This window comes from Neolamprologus multifasciatus, chromosome 10, assembly GCF_963576455.1.
Source record: "Neolamprologus multifasciatus chromosome 10, fNeoMul1.2, whole genome shotgun sequence".
Classification (NCBI taxonomy): Eukaryota; Metazoa; Chordata; class Actinopteri; order Cichliformes; family Cichlidae; genus Neolamprologus; species Neolamprologus multifasciatus.
Window position 1 is genome coordinate 11,211,935 of NC_140448.1, and position 9,972 is coordinate 11,221,906.

Sequence of the window (9,972 nt, forward strand, 5' to 3'; positions counted from 1 at the left end):
GAATGTGGAAACATCACTTGTTTGTAAATAGAAAGAGAAAAAAGTGTGGTGATAGGCTCCATAAGTCTGACTATGTGTGTGACTATTCACTAATATGAACAAGCGTGGCTTGTGTATGTGTCCTGTAAGTCTGTGCTTGCTGTGAGGCTGTTGTAAATGTGCTGCCGTTGAGCGCATGTGTTTGCGTGATCGTGGTGTGAAAATATGGAGAAATAGAGGGTGTTGTTTGTAGGTGAGTGGGGAAGTAGGTGATCACAGCAGTGAAAGACAAGAGAAAGAAAGAAACCACATAAACTGTAAGCGACAACAAAAAAAAGAAAAGAAACGGAAACATTCCAATTAAAGTAAAGACGGAGGGTGACGGTGTTATATCTGCTATGACATCATACTGATATTACTAGGTTAAACCCATGTTAAAGGAGAAAGTGTGAATGAATAAGAAAAGAATGTAGCGGGTTCTTATCTGGAGTGCAGTCAATATAACCACGGTGTGGTGCCGGGGTCGCGGTAGAGCTGTCCGTCCACGTAGAGCCGGTCCACGGCGATGACAGCACGGGAGCCTTTCAGGATGAAGCTACGTCGGACTGGGAACAGGACCTTGCGTCGTTCCAGGATCTCTTTGGGGAACTGGTCGTTCACGCTGAAGTCCGTTCCTTTCAGTTCCCTGCCGCGACTCTTCACCTGTTCCTTCTGTTTGAAATGACCAAATTTGGCCACAATAGGACGTGGTCTCCCGGTCCGCGACCTCACGCCCCCCAAGCGATGCACTCTATCGAAGGCGATGTTCTTTACGGTGTCCTCCGGCAGCTTCAGGTGGATTTTAATGAAGCTTTTCACCGTTGCCTCCGCGTCCTCTCCGGTAGATTCTGGAATACCAGAAAAAACAAGATTATCTCTCATGCTACGGGCTTGTAGATCGATAACGGATTCTTTTATTTTTTTATTTTCAGTGTTTAGCTGGGTCACGTTATCAGCGAGAGATTTGACCGACTCCCGTAGCGTGGCATTTTCAGCGGCAAGCGTTTCCACCTGCTGCTGGCTGAATTCCAGGGATTCTCTCAGAGATTTAAATTCCCGGTGTAAAATCTCCACCAGGGACAGCCTCGCATCGAAACTGGACAATCGCTTGTCGATTGACTCCAGGATATCTGCGATGTCTTTGCCGGCAGGCGATGTTGTGCCGGGGGAGTCTGCCGGGCGACATCTCTTCGATGACGGCGTCTCGGTTTTGGCCGGGGAAGATGCACTCTGGGCCTTCTTCATTACTAAATCTTGGAAGCAGCGGTCGATGTATTCTTGGAGAGCGTCTAAACTCTCCCCGTTGTCCTCCAGGGTGTTAGAGATGATAAGACAGATGTTGTTAGTTATATGACAGTTGGTTAGTTTATTTGGCAGTACTGAAGCTTAAGGAAACTTTGTTAAACTCTACGCTACCATTCGCTTTTTTTTTCCCGCCAAATCTCCGGCGTCTGACGTGACCTACAACATGGGTCGCTTACCTTACCCGTCACTATTTGGTCAATACCAAAAATACAACTCAATACTTTGTAACATAACCTTTGTTGGCAATAACAGAGGTCAAACGTTTACTATAGGTCTTTACCAGGTTTGCACACACAGTAGCTGGTATTTTGGCCCATTCCTCCATGCAGATCTTCTCAAGAGCAGTGATGTTTTGGGGCTGTCGCCGAGCAACACGGACTTTCAACTCCCGCCACAGATTTTCTATGGGGTTGAGGTCTGGAGACTGGCTAGGCCACTCCAGGACTTTCAAATGCTTCTTACGGAGCCACTCCTTTGTTGCCCGGGCGGTGTGTTTTGGATCATTGTCATGTTGGAAGACCCAGCCTCGTTTCATCTTCAAAGTTCTCACTGATGGAAGGAGGTTTTGGCTCAAAATCTCACGATACTTGGCCCCATTCATTCTGTCCTTAACACGGATCAGTCGTCCTGTCCCCTTGGCAGAAAAACAGCCCCATAGCATGATGTTTCCACCCCCATGCTTCACAGTAGGTATGGTGTTCTTGGGATGCAACTCAGTATTCTTCTTCCTCCAAACACGACGAGTTGAGTTTATACCAAAAAGTTCTACTTTGGTTTCATCTGACCACATGACATTCTCCCAATCCTCTGCTGTATCATCCATGTGCTCTCTGGCAAACTTCAGACGGGCCTGGACATGCACTGGCTTCAGCAGCGGAACACGTCTGGCACTGCGGGATTTGATTCCCTGCCGTTGTAGTGTGTTACTGATGGTGACCTTTGTTACTTTGGTCCCAGCTCTCTGCAGGTCATTCACCAGGTCCCCCCGTGTGGTTCTGGGATCTTTGCTCACCGTTATCATGATCATTTTGACCCCACGGAATGAGATCTTGCGTGGAGCCCCAGATCGAGGGAGATTATCAGTGGTCTTGTATGTCTTCCATTTTCTGATGATTGCTCCCACAGTTGATTTTTTCACACCAAGCTGCTTGCCTATTGTAGATTCACTCTTCCCAGTCTGGTGCAGGTCTACAATTCTTTTCCTGGTGTCCTTCGAAAGCTCTTTGGTCTTGGCCATGGCGGAGTTTGGAGTCTGACTGGTTGAGGCTGTGGACAGGTGTCTTTTATACAGATGATGAGGTCAAACAGGTGCCATTCATACAGGTAACGAGTGGGGGACAGAAAAGCTTCTTACAGAAGACGTTACAGGTCTGTGAGAGCCAGGGATTTTCCTTGTTTGAGGTGACCAAATACTTATTTTCCACCCTGATTTACGAATAAATTCTTTACAAATCCTACCATGTGAATTCATGGATTTCTTTTTCACATTCTGTCTCTCACAGTTGAAGTGTACCTCTGGTGCAAATTACTGACCTCTGTCATCATTTTAAGTGGGGGAACTTGCACAATCGGTGGCTGACTAAATACTTTTTTGCCCCACTGTAGAAGAAGGTGATAACTATTACATTTATTAAACTGATTTGTATTACATTAGACCGCTGATTTACTGTAAATGAGTTACACTGTTTCATGACATTTCATACTGCTCAGTTATGAAGAGAATATTGTGTGCAGAGAGTCAGGGCCTTGCTTTTCTGATAGTAGAGAGGACAGAGCACATTCCACAGGAGCTTCACCCCCACCTTTGTTGGAAGCAGAAAAACAGGGAGCCAAGGCCATAACTCGGGCTCACTGAAAGTTAGAAAGTAGGTTTTATGACTTTCGAGGGGGGCCGAAGCTATAAGAAGGTGAGAAACGCTCAGACACTTCGCGATCAGGCGGACACCCTCCTGCACTCATCTCCCCTCCGGATGGTGTATGCTCATAAAGTGTTGAATTGTATGGAATAAAATGATTGTTGATTGAGCATTTATACACCGAGTATTGTCTTTCCTTCAGCCCAAAGATCAAAAGAATTGGGAGGATTTAACAAGTGGGAGGTAGATTAGAGCGTTCTACATTGCATCCACACGTCATGCACCCAGTCATCTTACCAAAGACTTGCCATATCGCAAAGTTACTGATTGATCACTATCATCAGCAAGTGAAACATCAAGAATGGGGCATGACGATAAATGAGCTGAGATCAAATGGAATATGGATACTAGGATGCAGTCAAGCAGTATCATCCTTTATCTACAACTGTATTAAGTGCAGGAAATTCAGACGTCGAGCAGAAGAGCAAAAGATGGCAAACCTACCAAGTGAGAGAATGGATACAACTCCTCTCTTCACGTATTGTGGGATGGATTGTTTCAGCCCGTTCTACATTAAAAAAGGAAGAAAAGAACTGAAGCGTTATGGGCTTCTATTTACCTGTCTATGCTCTCGTGTGGTGCACATAGAGCTACTCGATGATATGTCAACCGACGCTTTTCTAAACTCACTGTGTTCATTCATTGCTTTGCGTGGAAATGTACATCAGTTGCAATCAGATCAAGGCACAAATTTTGGGGGAGCCAGACGTGAGTTTCTGGAAGCAGTAAAGGAAATGGATCAGAAAAGTCTGAAACAGCTAGGCTGCGAGTTTGTGATGAATCCTCCCTCTGCCAGTCATATGGGTGGAGCCTGGGAGAGACAAGTCATCAATACTACTGCCACCACCGGGAGACTTTGTAAAGGAAGATTTGTATCTTTGCAAAAGATGGCGTAGAGTCCAGTACTTGGCCAATGAATTTTGGCACAAATGGAAGAAAGAGTATTTATTGAGCCTACAACAAAGACAAAAGTGGCACAAAACAAACAGAAATGCAAAAGTCAATGACATATTGATCGTACAAGATGACCAAGCATCAAGAAATGACTGGAAGTTGGCCAGAGTTGTTGCCATACACCCGAGTGAAGATTGATGTATACACAAAGTACAACTGTTAATGAGTGACTCATTGTTAGATGACCTTGGAAAGAGACTGAGTAAACCAGTTCTACTTGAAAGACCTATACACAAGACTGTGACACTATTAGAAGCAGTGTCACAGTTTACATTTCATAAGTTCATGTGTGGAAATCACAAGTGATTTGATGGGAGTTTAGCTGCCGTCATAGGCAACTCTCACATTTAAGTTCATTTTTATAAGATATTTAAGGTTGAAACAATAAGTAGTTGAAATATTAATAAATAAGAAATAACTAGTAATTCGTGTTTCGTTGATTAGACTTATATGTTTAAATGTGTTTTTTGTACTAATTGTGCAATTAGATAGGAACTGAAACCCCGAGGTTTCTGATAGCTAGAGTGACTCAGGGGTGTTGACTCATTGAAACTAACATAATCATCCTGCTGCAACCAGGTTTCTGTTGACAGAATAAATCGATTTGTTGATCAGTTATTAAGTCATGTACTAACAGAGACTTGGAAGAGAGAGACCTAATGTTTAAAAATCCACAGTTCACTGTTTTACTCTTTGGTTCAGATGTGGATACTGTATTTTTCTTTCTTTGTGACTTTTTTATATTTAAGTCCTTTTTTGCTGGTTTTTAGTTTGTTTTTTGTCTGTTTGGGAGCTGACATAGTCTCAATGGAGATGGGGTTTTGGGGAGATAACAGGAGGAGAGAAGCTGCAGAGAGGTGTGTATGACTGTAACTCTGCTTCTTGGTCCCAACTCTGGATAGTCCCATCTTGGGGGGTTTAATAAATTTGGCCAGATTTCTAGAGATGAGAGCTGCTCCATCCAAAGTGGAACGGATGCCGTCTCTCCTAACAAGACCAGGTTTCCTCCAGAAAGTTTCCCAATTATCTATAAAGCCCACATTGTTTTCTGGACACCACTCAGACAGCCAAGGAGAACATGCGGCTAAACATGTCACTCCTGGTCCAACTGGGGAGGGGACCAGAGAAAACTACAGAGTCAGACATTGTTTTGGCAAAGTTACACACCGATTCAATATTGAGTTTAGTGACCTCCGATTGACGTAACCGGGTGTCATTACTGCCGACGTGAATTATAATTTTACTGAATTTACACAGACTCTTAGCCATCACTTTTAAATTTCCCTCAATGTCGCCTGCTCTGGCCCTTGGAAGACAATTGACTTTGGTTGCTGTTGTTTCTAGCTTCACATGTCTCAAAACAGAATCGCCAATTACCAGAGTTTGATCCTTGGCAGGTGTGTCACCGAGTGGGGAAAAACGGTTTGACACATGAACAGGTTGGTGGTGTACCTGGGGCTTCTGTTTAAGACTATGTTTCCTTCTCACCGCCACCCAGGCATCCTCTTTCCATTGCTGCTCGGGGCCTGCTGGGTGACAGCTAGCGGGGTCTACGTTACCTTCGGCTGCACCGGTGTCCTGGGAATCCATCCTACCTGACAAACCATCCTAGCTGTTGTTTCTGCGCACAACACAAAATTAAGTGGCGAACTGTCCTAACTTTGTGAATATTAGCTAGAAAAATACTCTGATGGGTAAAATTAAGTGCCAAATCGTCCTACCTTTGTTACTCTGAGCTAGAAGCATGCTTTAACAGCTAAAATTCAGTGGCGAACAATTAGGGTTGCCAACTCCCTGAGAAATAAATAAGGGACACCTCGTGGCCAGGGCCGGGCGACCCAGTTGTCTTCACCCTTCCCAGTGTGGTGAATTTTTTAGCTCTTTTTTTGTGTGTGAAATAATTTTTTTAACCATTTGACTTGAATTTGATTTAAGTAGATGCGTGTTCTTTGTGATATCAACACATGGGAAACAAAAATCATTTAGCCATTTATTTTTTAGCTCAAAATGACAACATTAACACAATAAAACAGGTCTCTTTCTTAAACAGAAGCCTGTCATGCTTAACTTTTGAGAATAAAAGTAAATCTTTCTTTAAAAGAACTCTGTCCTGCTTAACTTAAAATTATATAAATTAATAGAAAACAATAGAAAGAAAAATATTCTTGTAACAGTGCACATTTAGTGCATTTAGTGCAATTGGCTTCAGTAGAGGCATTATTTCAGCTTTTGCTCCCGTTTGTAAACCCACTTGTTCCCATGATTACGCAATATAACTCATCATCATTTTTCATCTATGTATTACTTTTATGTATTACTTATCTATTTGTTGTAATCATCTATCCTTGCAGTTGTTTATTACACAAAATAAATTATATTATCACACTTCTGGCCACATAGCGCTGATATTCACTGCACATGCCCATTTTAACCTTAACCAGAGGGTTTAAAAACAAACAAACCAGTGTTTACCATATCTGGTTCTGCCGTGGCCTGGTAGACAAAAATTGGTTAAGGGTTCCCCGAGCTTTCACGCCCCTCATGTTCTTCATGTGCCCACCATTAGAAGCATGCCTATGGAAAAAGTGCACCGGCACACAGTGCAGTGCGCTTTATAGGTGTTATCGTGCACTTTTCCAGCCAGGTGTTTTCCTTTTCCCATTCTTCCCTGTACTTTTGCAGCCTTTTTTTCTTTCTCTGAGAGGAACAAACATTGCTGGTCTAATGCTGGGCTTACACTGTGCGATTTGTGGCCCATTTTGAGTTTTTGAGTCGTGCGACCAATTTGGTGATCGGCCCGATTTTGGCCTTCATCGTGCATCGTGTAGTATACGTGGCGTAACGAGAAGCGATTAACACCTCACGACCAGCTCCCAATCATCAATCGCTCGTGAGGGTGTCACCGCAGCCGCTCACACTGCTCACGCGCAAACACGTAAACATCGGTGAAAAAGACGGAACAGCGCGGCTGTGCAGCGTGTGAGAGTGTGAGAGGGAGAGCGAGCGACAGATTTCTGTTATAACCTTTATTTTATGGAGGCACAGTGTGGTCGCATCAGGACATCGGGCGGTACAGTGTGAGACCCTGCATCGTGACCTACGAACTTATAACCCATGCGAGCCAATCGTGCAGTTTGAAAATCGCACAGTGTTTGCCCAGCTTCAGGTGTACTGTCGTCTGAGACTTGCACCGCAGTGTCGGCGTTTGTTTCCCTGTTGGCCATGCTTTTTGTTGTGGCCATCTGTTGTCTTCCGGTATTTTCTCCACAAGCGACCTTTCCTCAACCAATGAGATGAGCGGTAATCTGAATTGTCATACTCGAATTGTCATAAGTGTGCTGTCAGCTCATTGGTCACAAAGCAGGAGCGGAGCAGGGAATTATGTTTTCAAACAAAGCGTTAATTACATTAAAACTTATAGACTACTTTTGATTCTCACTGTATTACGGGACAAAGTGCGTCCCTTTTCAGCTCAATATGGGACGTGTACTTTTGTTTCTAAATACGGGACGATTCCGTTTTTTAAGGGACGGTTGGCAACCCTACGAACAATCCTACCTTTGTGAATATGAGTTAGAAGCATACTTTAACAGCTACAATTAAGTGCCAAACCATGCTACCATTGTCAATGTTACCTACAAGCATACTTTGACGGGTAAAATGAAGTGGCAAACTGCCCTGGCTTTATTAATATGAGCTACAAGCATACTCTGATGGGTAAAGTTAAGTAGCAAACAGTCATACCTACTTAAATTTGTGCTGCAATTACTCTGTGACAGCAGAAATGTGCATAAACTACTTACGGTAGGACCTTTTGCCAAAGTAGGGTGGTTTGTCAGAATACCGGCTACAAGAGCCTGGCTAGCTACGGGTGCATCAGGGGTGCGCAGCGGAGTCTCCAATTCGGTGACCCTGGCCTCCAGAGCTGCAAATAGGCTACATTTATTACAAGTATCATTACTGCTAAATGAGGCCGAGCAGTAACTAAACATCTGACACAATGAGCAGGAAAGTGCAGGAGGGACAGGTGAAGAGGCCATGCTGCTAGCGAGTCGGCTACAAGCTAAGCTAAGTTAGTGAAACAGTAAAGATACAGTGAGTAAAATCTTTGGCTATAAATTAGCGAGTGAGTACGCAGAGACTGTGCTTCGATGAAGCAAGTGAAGATTATACTATTTAAAAAGAGGTTATCTAAAAGTTTTTAATTAAATTGCTATGCAGATAAGCTATTCAAAAACACAACAGTGTGTTAGAACAGGAACAGAAAGTGATACTCTACCGCAGCGATAGCGAACACCAAGTGACAGCGCCACCCAAAGGTCCAAGCAGGCCAGTATTCTACCTTTATTATTATTATTAATATTATTATTATTAGTGGTAGTAGTAGTAACACTTGTAGTCAAGATCGCCCAAACCAAGACCAAGACAGACCGAGTCAAGATCAAGACAAAGTCGAGACAAGACTAAGACCAAGACCAAGACCAAAAAGTCTTTAAACTGCAGCCAGATGCTGCTTCATTTACGGGTGTCAGGCATATTTATGTGTTGCGATGCACTCGCACAGCCCTCACCGCTGTCCACTGTCTCACTCACTTACTGAGAGAACAGACAGTTTTCAGTTTTATTTGTCATATACAAGTTAGCACAGGGTCAACATCGCAATGAAATGTATTTGACGAGCAGAAGACAGTTACTCAGCAGAATGGTACAGTAGAAAAAAATAAGATAAAATAAAATAATAAAAAATAAATAGAAAAATAGTAAGAGCAAAATATTAATAAGATGTAGTAAAAGAAAAAAAGAGATTTTCAGTTAACTGAATAAATATATATATATATATATATATATATATATATATATATATATATATATATATATATATATATATGTACACACTAGTGATTAAATAAAGAAAATCTTAAATAGGAATGTGAGGGGGGGGCAGATGGGATATTGCACAGGAATGAGCAGCAGTACAAACTAAACAGTACAAAAGTTTTTGTTTTTTGTGGCAGTTGTTACAGTATTGCACTTTTTTTTTTAAATCTAAATATCAATAAAGTGGAGTGACCAGTGCAGATTATACAGAGTACTTGTGAAGCTGCAGGGTAGCTTCTGAGTGCATCCTGTGGAGTGTGTGTGTGTGTGTGTGTGTGTGTGTGTGTGTGTTTAAGTGTTGCGGTTGAGGTGTTGTATGGCTTGATGGTAGAAACTGTTTTTAAGTCTTGTAGTCCGAGCAGACAGACTCCTGTAACGTCTGCCAGATGGTAACAAGGAGAACAGCTGATGTGCTGGGTGGCTGTGGTCCTTGATGATGCTGTGTGCTTTACGGAGGCATTGTTGAAGATAAATGTCCTGAATGGCAGGAAGCCTCATGCCAGTGATGTGCTCTGCTGCCTTCACCACCCTCTGTAGTGATTTACGGCTGCTGGCAGAGCAGCTTCCGTACCAAACTGTAATGCAGCTCGTCAGCAAGCTCTCGATTGCACACCTGTAAAAATTTGAGGTGATGTTGGCGTTCATGCCAAACTTCCTCAGCCTCCTCAGGAAGTAAAGCCGCTGGCGAGCTTTCCTGATAGCAGTGTCTGTGTGAAGGGTCCAGGAGAAGTCCTTGGTGATGTTGACTCCAAGGAATTTGAAGCTGCTGACCCTTTCGACCTTGACACCGTTGATGTGGATGGGCTGGTGTTCCCTGACTGGTCGTTTCCGGTAGTCCACTATAATTTCTCTAGTTTTGCTGATGTTGAGTCAGGTTATTTTCCAGACACCACTCGTACAG

The 9,972-nt window shown here is 43.2% G+C and overlaps 1 pseudogene; it reads right to left on the minus strand.

The window, feature by feature from the left end:
* Positions 1 to 1,750: 1,750 nt before the first annotated feature.
* On the minus strand, positions 1,751 to 7,821 carry LOC146509639 (uncharacterized; annotated as a pseudogene).
* Between the last annotated feature and the right edge of the window lie 2,151 nt (positions 7,822 to 9,972).